The following is a 25,928-nucleotide window of genomic DNA, read 5'->3' as shown; positions in this document are numbered from 1 at the left end:
TTGTGAGTTTGAACCCAACGTTGGGCTCTGTGCTGGCAACTTGGAGCCTGGAGCCTGCTTCAGATTCTCTGTCTCCCTCTCTCTCTCTGCCCCTCCCCAACTTGCGCACGCGCTCGCACTCTCTCTCTTAAAAATAAACAAATAGTAAAAACAAATTTTTAAGTACATATATGCATGCAAGATAAATGTACACATAATTATAAATAAATACACTAAGTAGTGGTATTACAAGAGATTTTTATCTTTCCTTTATACTTTTTAAAATCTTTCAAATCATCTATAATGTCTAAATGCTGCCTTTAGAATAAAAATAAGATATTCAAAAATAACTACAATATACTTAATTAAGCTAAAAATATGCCACTTCAATACAGTTTCCTAATACTACTATTTGGAAACGATAAATGAGAACTTTGCAAAGTATTCTGAGATCTCCAAGTGTAATCACTTGAATTACATAATCATAATAGCAGGCAGCTGCAATCCCCTTCCTTGACTCTCTCTCACACCCAATCTCTCTCAAAATTTACTAACAGATACGGCTGATCCTTGAACAACTTGAGGGTTGGGGTATTGACTGTCCCAACAGTCAAAACCCACATATAATTTTTGACTCCCCAAAAACTTAACTACTAATAGCCTACTATACTAGAAGCCTTGTCAATAACATTATCATTCCATTAACACGTATTGTATATATGCACTATATACTGTATTCTTACAATAAAGTAATGTAGATAAAATAAAATATTAAGAAAATACAAGGAAGGGAAATTACATTTACAGAATTATACTCTATTTATCAGATAAATTCTGAGTATAAGTGGACCCATGAAGTACAAACCCACATTGTTCAGAGGTCAACTTTACTGAGATTCTGAGAAGATGGAAGAGTAAGGAAGCCCCAGGATTCTGTCCCTCCACCTAGAGAATAATGACACAAGCATAATCTGTCTGATATAACTGGTTTTTGGAACTCAAGTGTCCACTGAAAGCTTGCAATTTCCAGGGAGTAGGTTTGGAGGGGAAATTTTTCAGCAGTTGGTTAAGCTTTTAGCAGGGGAGCAGCTACACATCCTCCAACTCCAACTACATGGCAGTTAGTTGTACGTATCTTCTATAAGCGGTTTGTGAGAGCTTAGGGTGGGCAAAAATGACTGTGTCCTCCATGTATTGGAGATCTGTGCCCTAATTCCTCATTGCTGCTTCTGATCACAGAAATGAAGACAAAGAGGCATAGGGCCAATTTTTTTTAAGGCCATTTTTGTTGCACCAACTCCCACTGCTACAGTTCCCTCCTTTTTTGCTTGTACTCTTCCGTTCCCCTTCATTTTTCTCAATTTTCCCCTTTGGGAGCCAGACATTAAAGACTAGGACATTCAAAAGCAACTGCCCATACAGAAGAAATCAGAAATCAGAAACTCACCATACATATCCAGGGAAAAGCAGTAACTGAGAAAAGACCTGAGAACTTAAACTGACACCTCAGGTTGATCCTAATCACAAAGATAGGCTACAACAGTCAAAAAAACAAAATATTGTGGGGAAGGAAGAATCTGATTTTCAGAATTACCATATTATTATACTGAAATGTCCAATTTTCAGCAAGAAAAAAAATCACAGAAAACAGGAAAACATAGCCTACACAAAGGAAAAAACAGGAACTATTCCCTGAAAAAGACCTGATGGTAGACATACTAAACGAGACATTAAAAGAATTTGTTTTAATGTTTACTTATTCATTTTGAGAGAGATTTAGAGCACCAGCAGAGGAGGGGCAGAGATAGAGGGAGAGAGAGAATCCCAAGCAGGCTCCACACTGTCAGCACAGAGCCAGACGCAGGGCCTTGAATTCACTGTGAGATCATGATCTGAGCCAAAATCAAGAGCTGGACCCTTAGCCGACTGAGCCACCCAGGTGTCCCTAAAATAACCGTCTTAAAGGAGTGCCTGAGCGGCTCAGTTGGTTATGTGTCCAAATCTTGATTTTAGTTCAGGTCATGATCTCACAGTCATGAGACTGAGCCCCGCATTGGGTGTAGGGCACTGGGTGTAGAGCCTGCTTGAGATTCTCTCTCTCCCTCTTCCTATCCCTTTGCTCTTATTCCACTTGGGCCTACATGCTCTCTCTCTAAAAAACATAATAAATAAATGTCAAGAAAGCAAAGGAAGATATGGATAAAGTCAAGAAAACAATATAGAAACAAAACAGAAATATCAACAGATAGAAAACCTGTAAGAAACCAAAAAGAAATTCTACAGATGAAAAGTAGAAGAACTGAAATGAAAAATTCAGTATAGAGATTCAAAGGCAGAAAGGGGCAGGCAGAAGAAATAATGAGCAAGCTTGAAGATAGGACGATAAAAATTACCAAGTCTGTAGGACAAAAAGAAAAATGACAGAAGCAAAATGAACAGAGTAAGATACCCAAGGGATACCAATAAGCAGACTAACATGGAAGTCCCAGAAAGAGACGAGAAAGGGGCAGGGAGTATATTTGAAAAAATAATAAATTGGAAACTTCCCCAAACTTAATGAAAGACATGAATATAAACATCCAAGAAGCTCAATAAACCCCATATAAGAATTTGAAGAAATTCAGAGACACTTTGGACAGCCACAAAGAATCTTGAAAGTAGTGAGAAGTGATTCACATACCATGGATCTTCAATAAGTATATGAGCAGATTTCTCATCACAAATGTTGGAAGCCAGAAGCCAGTGAGCTAATGCACTCAAAGTCCTAAAAAGAAACAATCAAGCAAGGTTCCTGTATCTGGCAAAACTGTCCTTCAAAAGTTAGGGAGAAATTAAGACCCTCTCAGATAAACAAGAATGCTCAAGGGTGTACAGGAGTGTGAAATGAAAGGACAGTAAACAGCAATTCAAAGCCATACTGAAGAAATAAGGATCTCAATAAAGGCGGCAATTATAAAAGCTAGTATTATTCCAACACTGTTTTATAATTCTAAATGCTGTTTTCTACAGGATTTAAGAGACTAAATGCAACTTAAAGAATGTTGCTTACTTTATGTTTTTGAGTACACAATGTATAAAGATGTTACCAACAACCAAAGGGGTGGGGTTGGAGCTGTTAAAAAGCGGTTATTCTACATTACTAAAGTAAAGGTGCTATAAATTCAAATTTGAATGTTATAACTTTAGGATGTTAAATGCAATCCCCAGGGTAACCACAAAGAAATTAGCTCTAGAATATACACAGTATGAAATGAGAAAGGTGTTTAAACATTTCACTACAAAAAATATCAACTAAACACAAAAAAATAATGCACAAAATGAAGAACAAAAAGCTACAAAACATAGAAAACAATTCATGGGTGCCTGGGTGGCTCAGGTTATGATCAGGTCATGTGAGTTCAAGCCCCACCTGAGGCTCTCTGCTGTCAATACAGAGACAGCTTCAGACCCTGTGTCTCCCTCTCTCTCTCTGCCCCTCCCCGCTCACACGCTCTCCCTCAAAAATAAATGAACATTTAAAAAAATTTTTTTTAAAAAGAACATGCCCATAAAAACAAAAAAATGGGATGCAGCAAAAGCAGTGCTGGGAGAAATTTATAGCTATAATCACTTATACAATAAGGAAGATCTCCTATCAACAACGTAATGTTGGGGCGCCTGGGTGGCTCAGTCAGTTAAGCGTCCGACTTCAGCTCAGGTCATGATCTTGCAGTTCGTGAGTTCAAGCCCTGCATCAGGCTCTGTGCTGGCAACTCAGAGCCTGGAGCCTGCTTCGGATTCTGTGTCTCCTCTCTCTCTGCCCCTCCCCTCCCTGCTCACACACTGTCTCTCTCAAGAATAAACATTAAAAAAAAAAAATTAAAAAAAAAATAATAATGTAATGTTACACCTTGTAGAACTAGAAAAAGAACAAACTAAACCCAAAGCAAGCAGGAAGGAAATTTTAAAAATTAGAGAATTTTTAAAAATAGAGAATAGAAAACAAAGAAAAATTAATGGAACCAAAAGTTGATACTTTAAAATACCAGCAAAACTGAAAAAACTTTAGCTACACGGACTAAGAAAAAAGAAAAAACACTCAAATTACTAAAATAAAAAGTGAAAGTGGAGACATTACTGGTTTTACAGAAATGAAAAGTACTATAACAGAGTACTATGAATAATTTTACATCAACAAATTGGATAATCTAGATAAAATAGACAATTTCCTAGAAATACAAAACCTACCAAGACTAACTTATAAAGAAATACAAAGTCTGAATAGACCTATAACTAGTAAGAAGATTGAATCAGTAAACAAAACTCTCCTAAAAAAGAAAAGTCCAGGGCACCTGGGTGGCTCAGTCGGTTAAGTGTCAGACTTCGGCTCAGGTCATGATCTCACAGTTTATGAGTTTGAGCCCCACATCAGGCTCTGTGCGGACAGCTCGGAGCCTGGAGCCTGCTTCAGATTCTGTGTCTCCTTCTCTCTATGCCCCTCCCCAACTTGTGCTCTGTCTCTCTATGTCTCTCAAAAAATAAATAAACGTTAAAAAAAAAAAAAAGTCCTGGACTTGATGACTTCATTGGTGAATTCCAAAAAACATTTAAAGAAAAATACCAATCCTTCTCAAACTTTTCCCAAAAAAAATAAAAATTAGGGAACAACTTCCTAATACATTCTCTGAGGGCAGGAGTACTCTGATACCAAAGCCAGACAAAGGCACCACAAAGTACTAGCAAATCAAATTCAGCAACATATTAAAAAAATTATATACCATGACCAGTAAAATTTCTTTCTAAAATGCAAGGATGCTCAGTCGGTTGAGTGTCTGACTTTGGCCCAGGTCATGATACCGCACTTTGTGGGTTCGAGTCCCGCATCGGGTTCTGTGCTGACAGGCTCAGAGCCTGGAGACTGCTTGAGATTCTGTGTCTCCCTCTCTCTGTCTCTCTCTCTCTCTCTGTCTCTCTCTCTCTCTCTGCCCCTCCCCCACTCCATCTCCCCAAAATAAATAAACATTTTAAAAAATAAATAAAATAGGGGCGCCTGGTGGCTCAGTCGGTAAGCATCAGACTTCGGCTCAGGTCATGATCTCACAGTTCGTGAGTTCGAGTCCCCCGTTGGGCTCTGTGCTGACAGCTCAGAGCCTGGAGCCTGTTTCCGATTCTGTGTCTCCCTCTCTCTCTGACCTTCCCCCGTTCATACTCTGTCTCTCTCTGTCTCAAAAATAAATAAAATGCAAGGCTGGTTCAACATATGAAAACCAATCAACAGGGGCATGTGAGTAGCTCACAGTTGGTTAAGTGTCTGACTCTTGATTTTGGTTCACAGTTGTGAGATCCAGCCCCATGTAGGATTCTGCACTGAATGTGGAGCCTGATTAAAATTTTCTCTCTCTCAAAAAAAAAAAAACAACAATTTTCTCTCTCCCCCTCGGTCCCCTCCCCTGCTCATGTGCACACAGGTGTGCTCTCTCACTCAAAAACAGATAAATAATGTACACTTAGGGGCGCCTGGGTGGCGCAGTCGGTTAAGCGTCCGACTTCAGCCAGGTCACGATCTCGCGATCCGTGAGTTCGAGCCCCGCGTCGGGCTCTGGGCTGATGGCTCAGAGCCTGGAGCCTGTTTCCGATTCTGTGTCTCCCTCTCTCTCTGCCCCTCCCCCGTTCATGCTCTGTCTCTCTCTGTCCCAAAAATAAATAAACGTTGAAAAAAAAAAAAAAAAAAAAAATAATGTACACTTAAAAAGGGGTAAAATGGAGGACCTGGCTAGCTCAGTTGCATACAACTCTTGATCTCGGGGTCATGAGTTCAAGCCCCACGTTGGGTGGTATTTATTTACTTGAACTTAAAAAAAAAAAAACAGGTAAGATGGTAAATTTTAGGTTATGTGTACTCTACCACTATTTTATTTTTTAAAAAGGCAAAATAAAGAATTTTCCAGATGTACAAAAGCTGGAAGAATTCATCACTAGCATATCGGCCTAATAAGAAGTTATTAAAGGTATCTGAAGAAAAAAAAAATGACACCACATGGAAATCAGGGACTACCCAAAGAAATGAAGGGTACTAGAAATGTAAATATCTGACATTACCAATTATAAATATATTGCCTCTCAACTCCAAATCCACTCCTCTCTGCCCTGCTTTGCAATAATGAAGCTGGTACCTGTAAACATTTCTTCTCTGCCAGCTGGCAAAATGTTAACCTTCTCAGCAGATGGCACTAGAGGAAGACTCCAGACAGAAGTAGGTTCTCTTCCAATTAGTGTGCTCTAACCTGATGGTTCCAGTGGAGAACAATGGTATGCAAAACACCCAACAGCCCTCTCCCCAAGCTCCAACTTCCCATCAAGTCTCAGCAACACATATGCAACCCCATGAGTAGTTTCCCAGCAAGTTTTGTCAGCACCCTGCACTGACAGCTGTGCAGCAAGTTTCTGTAGCACTCTTATGGGCCAAACACTTCCCAAAGAATTATGCCATGTTCCAGCTGGCTTCTTAGATTGAGAAAGGGGCTTCCTAGTAACTTTTCTCAGTCCCCCAAAAGGGGGTTTCTTGCTTGATAATGAAAATTTGCAGCACTTCACACTTCTCCAGCATCCAGTGTAACACACCCTTTCCAACAAGATCTGAAAGTCTCAGCCTTCAAACTGGAAAATTCGGCATCTTCCAGATTTGTTCCATCCATCCTTGCTACCATGCCCCAGCCCTAGAGGTAGTGGTTGCTCATTCTATTGTGTATACTTCACAGTTCTCTTTGCCCTCTAGGGTTAACTCTCTGTTACTGGTTAATAATTTTTTTTTGGTTAGTAATTCTTTATATTAAACTTCCCTGTTCAAATTAATGTGTGGTTTCTGAGTTGGTACTGCAATGGTCACAGTAAACATACCTACAAAGATGGGATTTGAAGATTGGCTTGGTTGTGCCCTCTGCCTCAAACAGGAAATAGGATGCTAATAACCCCCAGCATGCAGTGGCATCACAGTTAATCAAGCTATCAACTGTGGTTGACTGTGATGAGGTGCCAACAGAAGCAAGTGCCTTAGGACCCCAAATGGCTATTGTACTGAACTGTTAAGGCAGTACAGATGACTACAAGGTCTGCTATATGAGATGGATTCTCTAAATGCTCTTGAACAGGTACACAAAAAATAAGTTCAAGTCCGTTAACTGTCAGATTAAATCACAGTCTGAAAAACAGTACTGTCATGACAGTATTAAAGAAATCTCAGGGGCGCCTAATTGGCTCAGTCGTTTGAGCATCTGACTTTGACTCAGGTCATGATCTCGAGATTAGTGACTTTGAGTCCCACATCAGGCCCTCTACTATCAACACTGAGCCTGCTTTGGATCCTCTGTCTCCTTCTCTCTCTGCTCCTCCCCTGCTCACATGCACGTGCACGCTCTCTCTCTCAAAAATATACATTTAAAAAATCTCAACACCTCTTTATTCTTATAACCTCAGATTCATATTGCTAAAAATCAAATGCAAAATTTGATTCTGCAAGTAGCTGAATTATAACAGGTGAATTCATAGTCTAAGTTTCTCATGTGAAAGTAAGAGCAATGACTAGGAAAAAAAAAATGGAACCCTGAAACTTAGACATGTGGTCGAATCAGAATGAAAAAAACAACTTCACACCTCCAGTGGCACTAACTTACTCTTCTGTATATAGAGAGCAGCTTTCCTTTGCTGAAAATCCTGTGATATTGTTACGTTCTGCAAATGACTTGGAAGAGGATGCTCATTCTCCTCAAGACCAACCCTGTTGACACTACACCCATAACTAGGTTCAAATCTCAGCACGTTCTAGAGGAACAGATATACGTATGCATGACTCAAGAGAAAATAGCTTAAGCACTAAAAAAATGCCAAAATTCTGTTAATATATAAAGGAAAAAACCTGAGGAATATGTGTGAAAATCGATGCTAAGGGTATTAGACCAAGGAGATTAGAATTCATCAATATGAGTGAGCTTACCACAGATTCTATGATAACTTGTGCAGTTGGAGATGGCTCTAATAGCCTACTTGTTGACTGAAACTTACACTCAACAATATAGCTGTAATCATTAAGGAAATGTAAATCAAAATTATTCTAACACTGCCAATGAATATTAAATGAGGTTTAATGAGGCTGAAATACTAGAGTTCCACTGGCATTATGTGGAAGAGAAAATCCAAAGGTTTAAGGAGACAGGAATATTGAAGTGGATTTATCCTCTGCAACCTACTACCCAACTACATACCCTGAGAAGGCCCAGAAGACACTATAATTAGTGAGGGAAGCACCACATACTTGAAAAGGCTGTGTGGCTGCTCTCTTTTAAGTCAGGTACGACTTCAGGGAATGTCACCACTGAGATGAGCTCCCTGATCTCACTGAGGATGATGGGATCCCAAAGTAGCAGAGGCCAAGTGGCAGTACTTAACTCCAAAGATAAGGGCAGCGAGGACGTACCGGTAATCAGATCGCTTTGGCCCGCAGGGATCTTTGGCAGTGGCTAATTGATCACGATGTTCCTAGGAATGAAATAGATGGGCAGTTTAATCTATATAACAGAAAAATGCCTAAATCTGGTGGCCAAAAACCGACTTGAATCATCATAGTGGAAGTCATGGGCATTTGCCCACCTTCCAGACCTGGTCAATTCACAGACCCACAGCCTTTTGTAACTGAGGAGAGACTGGGTCCACCTGAGGAAAAGCTCTGCACCATTACAGCAAGGACACACCATAAATATTCCTCCAAAGCCTTCCTCAAAGGGACTACAGCCATTTAGTAGAGCAGTGGTTTTTAAGCAAGGGCAATGTTGCTTCCCAAATCTAGAAAATTTGGTGAAATCTGGAGGCATTTTTGGTTATTACAACTAGGGAGCTCTACTGACATCTAGTGGGTATAGGCCAGGGGTGCTGTGAACCATCCAGCAATGTATACTATAACCCCTACAACAAAGAATTACCTGGTCTTAAAAACCTCTCCAAGATTTAGTTACCTCCCTGATCTCATCTCCTACTACTCACTACCTTACTCACCTACCTTCAGCTACCACCACTTTGCTGTTCATAAAATATACACAGCATTCTCCTGCGTCACAAACTTTGGATTTCTTGTTCCCTCTACCTGGAATGTTCTTCCTCTTAAGATACCCCTGTGGCTGGCTTTCTCATTTCCTTCAGATTTTGCTTAAATGCCTCTATCTAAAACTGCAATGCCACTTCCACAACAGCACAATGTATACCCTTTTTCTGCTTTATGATTCTCTATAGAAGTGTCCCATTTTAAATGTTCTGCATTAATTGACTAATAGTTCTCTCTCCCATCAACAGAATATAAACTACGTAAGAGCAGAGATTTTCTCCATTTTATTCACTACTGTATCCTCATTCCTACAATGGTTCCTTGTGTGTAACAGACACTCAAACATTTGTTGAATGGAAGCATGAATGGTGACTGGATGGAAATTAGGGATGTGGAGCACTGAGGAATTCTAAGATGACTCCTAAAGTGGTTATCTGCTTTTATCTGCTGAGTACCCCATTCTTCTGAAAACAGTCACTTCTGATTGTCAGATATTTTGAACACTTTTTCCTTTTTAAAAATGTGACAATTTTTTCAATGTAGTCAAACCAATTATTCTTTGAATTACCTTTTTTTGGTTTATGCTTAAAAAGGCATTCCCCGTATCAAGATGTTGTATTTACCTATATTTTCTTTGGGTAATACCTTTATTTTCTTATATCCATATATTCAATCCCTCTAGAATTTGTTTTGGTATCTGGAGGAAAAGAGCTAACTTTATCTTTTGCCCAAATGACCAGAAAACTATCCAAACACAATTTAAAGAATAACTTACAACTATATTCTTATACACAGAAATGAATCTCTTTATTTGTAATAATTTGAGCATACCTATGTCAGTATTATATTCAAAATCCTATAAAACAAGGTACCCACTTCCTCTACTCCTCCACTCCCCCAATACTCTTCTAATTCAAAACTGTTTTGGCTATCTTTCACCTACTTATAATTCCTAGTGAAGTTCATCACTGTTTTCTCAAATTCTACCCTCCTTACCATGAAAAAGAAAAACAAAATCCTGTTGGGACACCGATATAATAATATTAATTTTATGAGACATATATTTTGATTATATTGGATTTTCCCATCCAGGAATATGGTATATCACTTATTTTTTTCAAGAGCCATCAAAGCATAATGGTTACAGATTCTCTGGAGTTTGGAGTGACACAGCCTGAATGGGTTCCAATCCCATCATTCCTTATCCTAGCATCTAAATTACCCTGACAAGGCATTTTACTTCTCTGTTACCCTCAAACATAACACTGTATTATAAGGTCACTTTGAGAATTAAATGAATTAAGTGTTTAAAACAATGTTCATAAAGATTACTTGTGTTGTGACTATCATTATTTTTTTATTACCATGTCCTTAGGTAAACTCTTGTCATTTTAAGTCTCATACTTTTTAGGTTTATCCCAAGGAATTTAATTTTTTATTGTTTTTTGAATCACTTTTTAAAAATATTTTCCAACTACTTACAGTCAAAGTTACTAAGTTTCATGGGATTTTTAAAAATATTTTAATGTTGTAACTAGACATTTTACAATTCCCTGTTACAACTCTAATACACTTTCTCTTTTCCTCCAGATTGCTTTCACTTTTGAATTTTTACTTCTTAGCCCTAAAATATTTTCTACTGATACTCTTGAGAATTCCAGGCAAATAAGTGTGTCATCAGAAAATAATCGTAATTTTGTTCTCCAACTTTCCAAGATTTATGCCTTTTTTCCCTCATCTAACTATATTGCCCTAGAACTTCCAGAACAGTCATAGCCATGGTAATAGCAGGCATCCTTCCTAAATCTCAAGGAATGACTGCTGGATTCTAACACATATGTTTTATTATGTAAAGGAAAGAACCCTCTATTTTTAGTTTTATAAAAAAGAGACTTTATTGCTAGGAAATGAATACTAAATATAAAAAGATCTTTAAAAAAAAAAAACCTTTTTAATGTTTGTTTATTTTTGAGAGAGAGAGAGAGACAGAGCACGAGCAGCAGAAGGACAGAGAGGGAGACAGAATCTGAAGCAGGCTCCAGGCTCTGAGCTGTCAGCACCAACTGAGGCACCGACTGCTTAACCAACTGAGGTACCAAGGCGCCCCAAAAAAGGTCTCTTTTTTGTTTATTTATCTTGAGAGAGAGCACATGTGTGCTGGAGCAGGGGAGGGGCAGAGGGAGTGGGAGGCAGGTAAGAATCCCAAGCAGGCTCCACGCTGTCAGTGCAGAGCCCAACGCAGGGCTCAATCTCATAAAGCATTAGACCATAACCTGAGCCAAAATCAAGAGCCAGATGCTTAACCAGCTGAACCAACCCATGCACTCCTATATCAAGATCTTTATTAGCATCTTGGTATGAGACCTTTTCTATTTTGGTATATATTATTAAAAACATGGATATGGACTATTCCTCAATGGTACAAAGAAAGATTAGAAACTGGGGGGGAGGGGGGCAGGGAATGGCTGATTTTTGACATTAACTGCCATTTCTTAAATGGTTACTGGCCTATTCAGGTGTTCTATCTTTTGAATCAGTTTTGGCAACTTATTTCAGAAAATCTTCCATTTCATCTAAAGGATCGTGTTAATTATATCTTAAAAAGTTTAGGGCACCCGGGTGGCTCAGTCAGTTAAGGAACCGGCTCTTGATTTCAGCTCAGGTCATGATCTCACAGTTCATGAGTTTGAGCCCCACAGTGGACTCTGCACTAACAGTGCAGAGCCTGCTTGGGATTCTCTGTCTCTGCCCGTCCCACATGCGCTCTCTCTCTCTCTCTCTCTCTCCCTCTCTCTCTCAAAAAATAAACTTAAAAAAAAAATTTCAACATATTATCCCCAAACTATTTATGGTTACAGCCTTTATTTCAACACTATTTGTTTTCTTTTCTTCAATTAGACTTGTCAGTAACTTGTTTATTGGTCACTTCACAAAGAATCTGATCCTTTTTCAGTCTATACATTTTCTACTTAATTCATTTTTTCTCACATATTATTTTTTTTGTCACATATTTTTGACTTTATTAATTCTTCCCTTGTGCTTTCCTCAGGTTTATTTCATTGTTCAAACATATACAGCTAATACACACTTTTTTTTTTTTAACTAAAAGCATTTAATGCAAAATATTCTCTTTGGAGTATAGCTCTGCTTGTATCCCAAGATATGGTTTGCTCTCATTGTTACATTCTTTTGCTGTTATTATTCAGGTATAACTGACATACTCGTCATATACTCAACTGTCTGTAACTGAAGTTAGCTTCAACTTGTTTAACCCAAGAAATGCTTAGAAGTTCTAAAATTTCCAAGTGGTAGGGCTGTGTGAATTATGTGTCAATTATGATTAAATTTTATAAATGTTCCATGAAAATGTTTGCATGAAAATGTAAAGATGGTCATGTTTTTCTCAAAGTGTACTAAGTTCAGTTGAACTTCAGTTCCTCTAAACTATTAAAACTTTTGATTTATATATGCCAATACAAAGGTTTTCGATACATAATGATTCATGGCAGTTATATCTTCAGTGTGAATTACAGCTTCTACAAAGTCAGAAAGTACTGATAGTTAATTACTTTTGCCATGAATAATTTTGTTTTAATATTAAAATTCGAATTTTTGCTGTATTTGCAACTTTGACACATTGGCATACTTTTATTTTTAACTTTTATTAGTTTTATTTCATTTTAGATTTTTCTTATAAATAACCTAAATATCATATTCAATATAAGAATCTTTGTCATTTAACCTTTTTAAATGGTCCTCAAATGAATCTAATTATGAACATGAAAAATACTTAAGTCCCTACCTAAATACTTAGGACACTTCCTACATGGACAGAAACTTAAGATGGTACAACTTTAAAAAGTTGTCAAGTGTTAGGGGGCCTGGGTGGCTCAGTCGGTTAAGCGTCCGACTTTGGCTCAGGTCATGATCTCGTGGTTCACAAGTTTGAATCCCAGGGCTGGGCTCTGAGCTGGAGCTGACTGACAGCTTAGAGCCTGGAGCCTGCTTCGGATCCTGTGTCTCCCTCTCTCTCTGCTGCTCCCTTGCTTACGTAAACACTCACGTGCTCTCTCTCTCTCAAAAATAAACATTAAAAAAAAAATTTTTTTTTTTTAAGTGGTCAAGTGTTACAGTCTCTTAATACCATTTCCCACTAAAAGGAACCAGACCTCCTGGAAGATATGGCTGATTTCAGGTCTGGAGTAGGGATTATACAGATGAGTTTGATTCATCTTGCACCAGAAAGCAAGGAAATTATCAAAGACTACGGCAGTCATGACAAAATGACAGAAGAGCTAATCTGAAGAGGCTTTTATCTACCAAAGATGGCATAATAGACTACAATTATAAATAAATCTATTTATAGTAATTTACCATGATACTGCCTTTATTCCCCTTACTTCAAAAAATAACTCTCACTGGTCATTTGTGAAGGCTGTATCACTTCATCAACTCATTCTTAAAAACAAAAAAAGAGAGGGCGCCTGGGTGGCGCAGTCGGTTAAGCGTCCGACTTCAGCCAGGTCACGATCTCGCGGTCCAGGAGTTCGAGCCCCGCGTCAGGCTCTGGACTGATGGCTCAGAGCCTGGAGCCTGTTTCCGATTCTGTGTCTCCCTCTCTCTCTGCCCCTCCCCCGTTCATGCTCTGTCTCTCTCTGTCCCAAAAATAAAAAATAAACGTTGAAAAAAAAAAAAACAAAAACAAAAAAAGAATCCAGCATTTATCTTTTCTTCTTGTTTTGGGGCTTTTTTTATATATCTTGTCTTGTCTTTGTCTTATATTAATGATATTTTACAGTTACAAAGAAACCAAATGTTAGTTGATAAGGAAAAGTTCTTCTCTATAAAATAATCATAGCTAATAGACACTGGAGAAATAAAAGATTTAGGAAATCATCATTTTATAACCCCTAACGAAACGGTGAATCAAGAAATAATTATTGGGCGCCCGGTTGGCTCACTCAGTGGAGTGTGTGACTCTTGATCTCATAGTTGGGGGTTCAAGCCCTGCACTGGGTATAAAGATTACTTATGGAATAAAATCTTTTAAAAAAAGAATTAGTTAATGAATGTTAAAACCATTCAGGTAAAAACTGAAGGGGAACTTTTAAATATATGGTTTATGCTGACATCCCCTGAACTAAGATGAATGCGATGGTTCCACTAGCGGTGTCATACCAATAAAGAATTCTTTCCAAAAAAGACGAAAACTTTAGAGTGCGTGGCTGGCTCAGTCAGTGAAGTGTGCAACTCTTGATTTTGGGGTTGTGAGTTCAAGCCCCACACTGGGTGCAGAGACTACTTAAACTAAAAAAAAAAAAAAAAAAAAAAAATTTAAGACAAGAAAAAAAAATTTTGAACCTAAATCTAATCACACTTCTACCAGTTACAGGAAACATGAAGAACAGAGTAATATGTCCAATGACACCAGGATATAATCAACAAAGCCCAGAATGTGGGAAATGCTGCAGAACAAATCAGCTAGTGTCTTCTAAAAATAAACAGCAGTTTTTAAAATGGGGAGATTTACTGATTAAAAGAGGCTGCAGATACATAACGCACAAACCTTATTTTATTTTAATTTTTTTTAATGTTTATTTATTTTTGAGAGACAGATCATGAGCAGGGGAGGGACAGAAAGAGAGGGAGACACAGAATACAAATAGGCTCCAGGCTCTGAACTGTCAACACAGAGCTAGATGCAGGGCTTGAACCCATGAACCATGAGATTATGACCTGAGCCGAAGTCAGATTCTTAACCGACTGAGCCACCCAGGCGTCCCCACAAACCTTGTTTTAGCTACTGACTTTGTGAAACAAATAAGAAAGTTGTACAAATATCAGGTGACATTAAGGAAGCCTGTTGATTTTGTTCCATGTGATAATGTTATTTTGATTTTTTTTTTTTTAAAAAAAGAGACTGTGTATGTTAGAAATGTATACTTGTGTATTAAGAAGTAAAACAAGGGCCACCTGAGTGGCTCAGTCAGTTAAGCGCCTGACTCCTGGTTCCAGCTCAGGTCATGATCTCATGGCTCTTAAGATCAAGCCCTGTGTTGGGGCTCTGCATGGACAGCACAGAGCCTGCTTGGGATTCTCTCTCTCTCTGCACCTCTCCTGGCTCACACACTCTCTCTCTCTCTCTCAAAATAAACAAACTTAAAAAAAAAAATTGAAATGAAATATGTCTACAATTAGCATTAAAATGCTATAGAGACTGGCACAAAAACAGACACTCAGATCAATGGAATAGAGAACCCAGAAATGGACCCACAAACGTATGGCCAACTAATCTTTGACAAAGCAGGAAAGAATATCCAATGGAATAAAGACAGTCTCTTCAGCAAGTAGGGCTGGGAAAACTGGACAGCGGCATGCAGAAAAATGAACCTGGACCACTTTCTTACACCATACACAAAAATAAACTCAAAATGGATAAAAGACCTAAATGTAAGACAGGAAGCCATCAAAATCCTCGAGGAGAAAGCAGGCAAAAACCTCTTTGCCCTTGGCCACAGCAACTTCTTACTCAACACGTCCCCGGAGGCAAGGGAAACAAAAGCAAAAATGAACTATTGGGACCTACTTCATCAAAATAAAAAGCTTCTACAAAGTAAAGGCAACAATCAGCAAAACTAAAAGGCAACCAACAGAATGGGAGAAGATATTTGCAAATGACATATCAGATAAAGGGTTAGTATCCAAAATCTATAAAGAACTTCTCAAACTCAACACCCAAAAAACAAATAATCCAGTGAAGAAATGGGCAAAATACATGAACAGACACTTCTCCAAAGAAGACATCCAGATGGCCAACCGACACATGAAAAAATGCTCAACATCACTCATCATCAGGGAAATACAAATCAAAACCACAATGAGATACCACCTCACGCCTGTCAGAAAGGCTAACATTAACAACTCAGGCAACAACAGATGTTGGCGAGGATGCGGAAAGAGAGGATCTCTTTTGCACTGCTGGTGGGAATGCAAGCTGGTGCGGCCATTCTGGAAAACGGTACTGAGGTTCCTCAAAAAATTAAAAATAGAACTACCCTACAACCCAGCAATTGCACTACTAGGTATTTATCTAAGGGATACAGGTTTGCTGTTTCGAAGGGGTACATGCACACTTATGTTCATAGCAGCACTATCAACAATAACCAAAGTATGGAAACAGCCCAAATGTCCATCGATGGATGATGACTGCATAAAGAAGATGTGGTATATAGACATATATATACATATATATACACACACACACAACAGAGTATTACTCAGCAATCAAAAAGAATGAAATCTTGCCATTTGCAACTACGTGGATGGTATTATGCTAAGCGAAATTAGAGAAAGACAAGTATCATATGACACTCATATAAGGACTTTAAGACACAGAACAGATGAAGAGAAAGGAAGGGAAACAAAAATATAAAAAACAGGGAGGGTGACAAAACGTAAGAGACTCTTAAATATGGAGAACAAATAGAGGGTTACTGGAGGGGTTGTAAGAGGGGGGATGGTCCAAATGGGTAAGGGGCATTAAGGCATCTACTCCTGAAATCACTGTTGCACTATATGCTAACTAACTTGAATGTAAATGAAAAAAAGAAAGAGACATTAAAATAAAATAAAATAAAATAAAATAAAATAAAATAAAATAAAATAAAATAAAATAAAATAAAATAAAATAAAATAAAAATAAAATGTTACAGGGAAAGACGTGAGAGGAATGAATAAAACAGGCAGAAAGTTGATTACTGTTTAAAGAAGATGAATGACAAATACATGACCATTAGTCGAACTATTTGCTCAACATTTATATTTTAAAATGTCCATTATCAAAGGTTTTAAAAAAGTAGTGATCAACTAGAAACATCTTAAATACAGAGTTGTATTCCTCACACTAAACAAGAAGCTTTTTTCCTAATATAATTTATTATTTAACGACCCTGAAAATAACTCATTATTTTGGGGCCTGTGTTACTTTCTTCCAACAAATGACAACTAAACAAAGTAAATCCTTCTTTGATGCTAGATGCAGCACTTTTTTTTCTTGTTCATAATTATTGAATACTGCTTCATTAAAATTAATTTTAGATGGAGCGCCTGGGTGGCTCAGTCGATTGAGTGTCTGACTTCGGCTCAGGTCATTATCTCACAGTTCTGCTCTCTCTGCTCTGCCCCTGCTTGTGCTGTCTCCTCTGTCTCTCAAAAATAAATGTTAAAAAACATTTTTTTTTAAATTAATTTTTCGGGCACCTGGGAGGCACAATCAGTTAACCGTCCAACTCTTGATCTTAGCTCAGGTCATAATTTCACAGTTTGTGGGTTCAAGCCCTGAATCAGGCACAGGGCTTGCTTGGGATTCTGTCTCTCCTCTCTGCCCCTCCCCCACTTTGTGCGTGTGCATGTGTGTGCACACATGCTCTCTCTCTCTCAAAATACATTAACTTTTTTAAAAAGATGTAAAAAAATTAATTTTCCATATACAAAAACACAGGAAAATATTTACTTCTCTTTTATGTTAAGACATCAATGGGAATGCAAGCTGGTGCAACCACTTTGGAAAACAGTATGGAGGTTCCTCAATTAAAAATAATTAAAATTATATTTTAAATTTAAAATACTATTAAATTAAAAATAGAACTACCCTACGACCCAGCAATTGCACTACTAGGTATTTATCCAAGGGATACAGGTGTGCTGTTTCAAAGGGACACATGCACCCCAATGTTTATAGCAGCACTATCAACAAGCAAAAGTATGGAAACAGCCCAAATGTCCATCGATGGATAAATGGATAAAGAAGATGTGGTGTATAAATATATATATACAATGAAGTATTACTCGGCAATCAAAAAGAATGAATTCTTGCCATTTGCAACTACGTGGATGGAACTGGAAGGTATTATGCTAAGTGAAATTAGTCATTCAGAGAAAGACAAAAATGATATGACTTCACTCATATGAGGACTTTAAGAGACAAAACAGATGAACATAAGGGAAGGGAAACAAAAATAATATAAAAACAGGGAGGGGGGTAAACACAAGAGACTCAAAACTGGAGAACAAACTGAGGGTTACTGGAGGGGGTGTGGGATGGGGGAATGGGCTAAATGGGTGAGGGGCATTAAGAAATCTACTCCTGAAATCACTGTTGCACTATATACTAATTTGGATGTAAATTTAAAAAAATAAAAAGTAAAAATTTTAAAAATAATAAAATAAATAAAATTAAATTAAATAAAAAAACATCAAACATGAAGAAAAACCGAAGGACAGTAAGTATGCATATTTTCTATAACTATCTTGAGAGAAATACTTCAACTGACATAAATTCTATGAACAATCCTATGACGATCATATTAAAAAGCAAGGAAGTTACTATGATATAACGGAATTCAAGATCAGAAAACATCATATTCAATTTCAGGGGAACAAAAAGGTTGAATGAAAAGAAAAATTGGAGCCAACGTTTACTTTTTTTTTTTTTTTTTAACATTTATTTATTTTTGAGACAGAGAGAGACAAAGCATGAACGGGGGAGGGTCAGAGAGAGGGAGACACAGAATGTGAAACAGGCTCCAGGCTCTGAGCTGTCAGCACAGAGCCCAACGCGGGGCTCGAACTCACAGACCGTGAGATCATGACCTGAGCTGAAGTCGGCCACTTAACCGACTGAGCCACCCAGGCGCCCCGTTTACTTCTTAAATAATTCAAGTGTTACATAGAAAGGAAAGCAAGAAAAAAGTAATGTTCACTCTCACTTCTAGGCAATGACTTCGAAGGTTTCCATGACATTATCCTTGGCTCCAGGTCCTTCCCCCTTTGCCTCTAGAAATTACCACCTAGTATATGCTAGTATTTCCTGTGCACTAACCCACTGAAACCCACTAAGAGTTAGATTTATCTCTTTCTATTTGATCCTTAAGGAAACAAAAACCATGTTACTGTTAAGGACCAAGGTCAAATTCTGTGACGGTGGCTCCTACTCTGCAATCCTCCACCTAATCTATTTCAGAAGGTCTGGGATAGATAAGGACTACACATTTGTGTATTACACAGGAGCAGGGATGGAATTCCCCCAGGGGATTCTGAAGCATATTGCTAATTAAAAACAAATATACCATGATATGTTTTCTCCTGGGCACTCTGCTGTTATCTGTCTGATTTCTACAAAATTAAGTTTGTGTCTCTGTATATGGGTATATTCATCAGCCTCAATCTCAATTTCTGCTGTTTGAAGAAAACAATGTTAAGAAAATGAAGATGAGTCATAGTCCAGGAGAAAATATTTGCAAAACACATATCTAAGGATTTGTATCCAAAATACATAAATAACTCAAAACACAATATGAGAAAACTTATATCACCTAGCAATACCACTCCTAATTATTTACCCAAAGGATATAAAGACACGTTTACACAAAAACCTAGACACGAGAAATTGAGACTACTTTCTTCTGTTAGAAAGAAAATGTTACTGAAGACATTGTTCATTACTCAGTGTCTCCTACTAAAGATTCACATCTGTAACTACTTTTAGAATCAGTGCTAGAAAATGCTGTTTCTTCACAGTACAGTAATATTTGCTCTATGTGATATTGGCCATATTTAACTAACTCTGATCAATCACAACATTAGAATTACCATATCTATATTTTCCTTTACCATGGTCCTTAATTCTTTTAATCTTCTTTTGTATATCTTTTTGTAAAACTACCCCAAATTCTTTGTGGAAACAGCTAAATCTGGACAAATACACATAAAGAAATTGTAACCAACATAATAAGCTTTCTCCTTCTATTAATCCTTCTTGGAAATGAAGGGGTTTTTTTCCTTTTTTTTTTTTTTTGTTTAAAGTTTTTATTTATTTAAGTAATCTCTATTTCCCACGTGAGGCTCAAATTCACAACCCTGAGATCAAGAGTAGCATGCTCTTCCAACTGAGCCAGCCAGGTACCCCTTTTATTTTCCTTTTGTATATGCTGTTTTAAAATTTTGGAAATAGTAAATTATTACAAGTAGTGCAGCTGACCTTTGAACAACATAGGTTTGAAGTGTACAGATCCACTTATCCACTTTTATCAACAAATATGGTACAATACTGTGGATGTGTTTTCTCTACCATATGATTTTGTTTTCTTTTTCTTTAAGTAGGTTCCATGCCCAGCATGGAGCCCAAGCCCAGCATGGAATCCAACACAGAGCTTGAACTCACAACCCTGAGATCAAGACCTGAGTTGAGATCAAGAATTGAACATTTAGGGGCGCCTGGGTGGCGCAGTCGGTTAAGCGTCCGACTTCAGCCAGGTCACGATCTCGCGGTCCGTGAGTTCGAGCCCCGCGTCAGGCTCTGGGCTGATGGCTCAGAGCCTGGAGCCTGTTTCCGATTCTGTGTCTCCCTCTCTCTCTGCCCCTTCCCCGTTCATGCTCTGTCTCTCTCTGTCCCAAAAAAATAAATAAACGTTGAAAAAAAAAAATTTAAAAAAAGAATTGAACATTTAACCAACTGAGCCACCCAGGCACCCCTCTCTACCTTATGATATTTTTAAAAACATTTTCTTTTCTTGGGGCGCCTGGGTGGCTCAGTCGGTTGAGCATCCGACTTCGGCTCAGGTCATCATCTCACAGTTCATGGGTTCCAACCCCACGTCGGGCTCTGTGCTGACAGCTCAGAGCCTGGAGCCTGTTTCAGATTCTGTGTCTCCCTCTCTCTCTGCCCCTCCCCTGTTCACGCTCTGTCTCTGTCTCAAGAATAAGTAAACATTAAAAAAAATTTTTTTTTTCTTTTCTCCAGCTTACTTTATTGTTAAGTGTATAGTACATAATACATATAACATAAAAAATATGTTACTCAACTGTTTATGTTATTAATAAGGCTTCCAGTTAAAATTGGGTATTAAGTTAATTAAGTTCTGGGGAGTCAAAAGTTATAGGCAGAGGTGCTTGACTGGTTCAGTCAGCAAAGCACACGATTCTTGATCTTGGGGCTGGGAGTTTGAGACCCATTTTGGGTAAAGATATTATTTAATACTAGATAAAATTTAAAAAAATTTTTTAATGTTTACTTATTTTTGAGAGAGACCAGAGTGTGAGCAGGGGAGGGGCAGAGAGCGAGGGAGACACAGAATCCGAAGCAGGCTCCAGGCTCTGCGCTGTCAGCATAGAGCACGACGCGGGGCTCAAACTCACAAACCACGAGATCATGACCTGAGCCTAAATCGGAAGCTTAACCGACTGAATCACCTAGGCATCTCTAAAATTTTTAAAAAGTTATAGGCAGATATGACCAGGGGGTTGGGGGACAGTGCCCTTAACCCCCATGTTGTTCAAGGGCCAACCATACACACATATGGTAACGCTGAGCTTATAGAGTAAGAGACTAACAACAATAAAACGATTATAGCACTATACTGCAATAAAAGTTAATGTGGTCTCTCAAAATATCTCACAGTACTGTATTCACCCTTCTTGTGTTGACATGAGATGATGAAATGCCTATGTGATGAGATGAAAGGTGAATCTAGGCACTGTAACTTAGCGTTATACCAGTGACCTTCCGACAATGCAACAGGAGGATCATCTACTTCCGGAAGGACCGTGGTTGACTGTGGGTAACTGAAACCACAGGAAAAAAACCACAGATTTTTTTTTTTTGGGGGGGGGACAGGGGGAAGATGGAGAGAATACTGTATTGGTTTATAATTCCCTCCTACTATACTCAACTTTTGATAGTCTTCTTTAAAAGTCATAACCTGAGGGGCACCTGGCTGGCTGATTCAGTAGAGTATGTAACTCTTAAACTCAGGGTTATAAATCTGAGCCCCATGCTGGGTGTAGAGATTGCTTAAAAAAAAGTCTTTAAAAGTCACAACCTGATCTCAGCTGTGCTGGGTGGAATTAAGCAAAGATTCTATCTCTACATCAGGCTTATAGGGCCAAGCAGGACCACTACCAAGACTAGCATGACAGTAGCAGAGAAAATCAGAAAAAAAACTTTCCCGTGAAGGAAAAGTACATTTCTAGGAGAGAGAGTCAGAGCTGTGAGGCAACCTGCCTCTCGCCACAGGAAGAGAATGTGAACAGTACCTACCCTGGGGAATTGAAATATTATTAAGGGAACCAAATTGTTACCATATAGATGAAGAGATTTTCATTTCTAAGATAAATCAGTCTCCATTGAATAAAATGAATGGGGGAAAGGAACACTAGAAAAGGGAGGGAAAAGAAGAGTGGGTTTTTTTTTTTTAATTTTTTTTTTTCAACGTTTATTTATTTTTGGGACAGAGAGAGACAGAGCATGAACGGGGGAGGGGCAGAGAGAGAGAGGGAGACACAGAATCGGAAACAGGCTCCAGGCTCCGAGCCATCAGCCCAGAGCCTGACGCGGGGCTCGAACTCTCGGACCGCGAGATCATGACCTGGCTGAAGTCGGACGCTTAACCGACTGCGCCACCCAGGCGCCCCAAAAGAAGAGTGTTTAAAGGCAAGGAAAGCAAGAAGACAAAGCAAGCAAAATGAGTACCATAACCAGGCTGCTGGCAATAGAAATAAAGTTTTACAAATCATGTGTGAAGTTACCTCAATAAGACTCACCAGTTAAAATTGGATTGATAAGGTAAAGAGGAAAAAAATGACTGAGCAGTTTCTAACCAGGGTGACTAGAAGAGGGTTAACTAAGAGAATACAGAAAGAACAACAGGTAGGGAAGGAATGGGGCACTATTTGTGAGAGCAAGTGCTTACAAGGGGAATAAAGAGTCCATTGTAGGCACACTAAATTAGCAGTATTTGTTAGCACAAGTCAAAGCATACATCTGAAAACACAGATTTTGAGTTTTAGACACACACATGCAAAAGAAGCAAAGAAGTACAAGGGAAAATCACATATGTATTTAATGGGTAGTGGTTAAAACTACTGTAGGTGATTACCCAAGAAAAACAGAGACCAAGGAAACATTTATTGGGCATGCAGAAAGAGTCAAAGATGACTGAAAAGAAACAATTCAAGAAAACAACCATGAGAATGCCACTTTATAAGTAAGGGAAAAGTTTCAAGGAGGAAATGGACAACAGAGTAAGATGTGTAAGAGATCAAGTAAGAAAAGCTCTGAAAAGCATCCATTAGACGTGGTAATTCTTAGGTTATTTCAGTGATCTTAAAGAGAATTTCAGTGGAGAAACAGATGGAAAAGCCAGATGTGGGTTGAGGAGTAAATGTGAAAAACACAAGCAACAGAGTCTCAAACAGACTCTAACTTCAAAAAGCTTATCTCAGTTCAGACTATAGTCTGAAATTACCATTTCCTACTGAAAAGGTACCAGGGCTTCCTGGGAGTTAATTCCAAATATGAGATAGTAACGTATAGCATGAGCCTAGGTAGATCTTTTTGGCCAAAAAGGGAAGAAACTTTCAAGAACTACTGATGTTAAGTTATAAGGATGCAGATAAGGGGCACCTGGGTGGCTCAGTAGGTTAAGCGTCGGCCCTTCAGCTCAGATCATGATTCTCACAGTCCATGAGTTCAAGCCCCACGTTGGGCTCCACGCTGTCACTGTGGAGCCTGCTTGGGTTTCTCTGTCTCCCTCTCTCTCTGCCCCTGCCCACTCACACTCTCTCTCTCAAAATAAATACATTAAAAAAAAAAAAAAAAGACACATGTCTAAGTATTTTATTTTTATTCTTTTCAATGCTGATATAAGTGAAATAATATCCTTGATTTCCTTTCAGGATTATTCACTGACAGTGTGAAGAAACACAACTGATTTTTGGGTGATTTTTTTATTCTGAACTCTGAACTCGTTATTACCTCTCACAGGGTTTGGGGATTTTTTTGGTGGATTTGTAAGGGTTTCCTATATGAACAATTGTATCATCTGTAAATAAGAGATAGTTTTACCTTTCTTTCCAATTTGGATGCCTTTTCTTTCTCGTCTGACTGCTCTGGCTAGAACTTCAAATACACTGATTAGAAGTACCAAAGAGGGCATCCTTATCTTATTCCTGATCTTAGGAGAAAGCCTTACAGTCTTTCACCATCAAATATGATGTTAGCTATGGTTTTTCATATATAGCTTTTATTATATTGAGGAAGTTCCCTTCTATTCCTAATTTATTAAGTGCTTTTATAATGAAAGTATGATGGAGTTTTTCAAATTTTTTTTCTCCACCAACTGAGATATGTAAGTTTTTTCTTTCATTCTATTAATATGGTGTATTACACTGAGACTTAGAAAAAAATTTAACCAAGGAAGTACAAGACTTGTACACTGAGGAGACTTGCACAAAACACTGTTGAAAGAAATTTTAAAGGATGGGGGCACCTGGTTGGCTCAGTCAATAGAACATACAACTCTTGATCTTGGAGCTGTTGAGTTAGAGCCCCACATTGGGGATAGAGTTTACTTAATAAAAAAAAGTTTTTAAAGGACAAAGATATAAGGAAAAACATTGCATTCACTGATTGGAAGACTTAATAGTAGGATGACAATACTACCCTAGAGATTTACAAATTCAATTCAATCCCTACCCAAATCCCAGTGGCATTTTTTGTAGAAATGGTAAAAAATTCGGAGCACCTGGGTGGCTCAATCAGTTAAGCATCCGACTTCAGCTCAGGTCATGATCTCACAGTCTGTGAGTTCAAGCCCCGCGTTGGGCTCTGTGCTGACAGTCAGAGCCTGGAGTCTGCTTTGGATTCTGAGTCCCTCTCTCTCTCTCTCTCTCTCTCTCTTCTCTCCCCCCTCCCCCACTCACACTTGGTCTCTCTCTCAAAAATAAATAAACATTTAAAAAAATTTAAGAAAGAGGGGTGCCTGGGTGGCTCAGTCAGATGAGCATCCAACTTCGGCTCAGGTCACAATCTCATAGTTGGCAGGTTCGAGCACCATGTCAGGTTCTGTGTTGACAGCTCAGAGCCTGGAGCCTGCTTTGGATTCTGTGTCTCCCTCTCTCTCTGCCCCTCCCATGCTTGTACTCTGTTTCTCTCTCTCAAAAATAAACATTAAAAAAAAAATTAAGAAATAGGAAAAGACTCCTAAATTTCATATGGAATTTTAAGGGATGCCAAATAGCCAAAAACAATCTTTTGTTTGTTTGTTTGTTTGTTTGTTTACCTGGGCGGGAGGGGGAGGGTGGGAAGCAGAGTGAGAGGGAGAGAATCCCAAGCAGACTCCAAGCTGTCAGCACAGAACCCAACATGGGGCCTGAACTCATAAACCGCAAGATCATTATCTGAGCCAAAATCAAGAATTGGACACTTAACCAACTGAGCCACACAGGTGCCCCAAAACAATCTTGAAAAGTAAAAACAGGGGTGCCTGGGTGGCTCAGTCAGTTGAGCGGCCGACTTCGGCTCAGGTCATGATCTCGCAGTCCGTGAGTTTGAGCCCCACGTCGGGCTCTGTGCTGACAGCTCAGAGTCTGGAGCCTGTTTCACATTCTGTGTCTCCCTCTCTCTGACCCTCCCCTGTTCATGCTCTGTCTCTCCCTGTCTCAAAAATAAATAAAAAACGTTAAAAAAAAAAAAAAAGTAAAGTAAAAACAAAGTTAGAGGACTCACACTTTCCAACTTCAAACTTCTACAAAGCTACAGTAATCAAAAGTGTAGTACCATCACAAGGCGATACATAGACCAATGGAACAAAATTGAGAATCCAGAAATAAGCCCTTACATATATGTTTATATACTGAGTAGGTGTGTCCCCAAAATATATATTTTGAAGACTGAAACACCAATGTTATGATATTTAAAGATGGGACCCTTGGTAGGTAACTAGGATTAGAGGAGGTCATGAGGGTAGGGCTCTCATGATGAGATTAGTGCCCTTCTAAAAAGAGACCAGGGAGCTTGCTCACTCTGTCTCAGAACACACAA

At 38.6% G+C, this 25,928-nt stretch overlaps 1 protein-coding gene across 5 annotated transcripts in view; it reads right to left on the bottom strand.

Annotated features, from left to right (window-relative positions):
* The window catches only part of ZMYM4 (zinc finger MYM-type containing 4), a 145,994-nt gene that overhangs the window by 104,995 nt on the left and 15,071 nt on the right, over positions 1–25,928 (bottom strand). For 2 of the 5 annotated variants that reach the window (XM_086716427.1, XM_086716430.1), the window contains exon 2: positions 8,429–8,490. The exons of the other annotated variants lie outside the window; for them this stretch is intronic. The gene's annotated coding sequence lies outside the window, so the exon portion shown is untranslated. The remainder of the gene's footprint in view (positions 1–8,428; positions 8,491–25,928) is intronic. 5 annotated transcript variants of the gene reach the window in all.

The sequence above is a fragment of the Puma concolor genome, chromosome C1 (assembly GCF_028749965.1).
Source record: "Puma concolor isolate L17-30 chromosome C1, mPumCon1.1.hap2, whole genome shotgun sequence".
In the NCBI taxonomy this organism is placed as follows: domain Eukaryota; kingdom Metazoa; phylum Chordata; class Mammalia; order Carnivora; family Felidae; genus Puma; species Puma concolor.
This window is presented reverse-complemented; position numbering and strand designations above follow the sequence as displayed.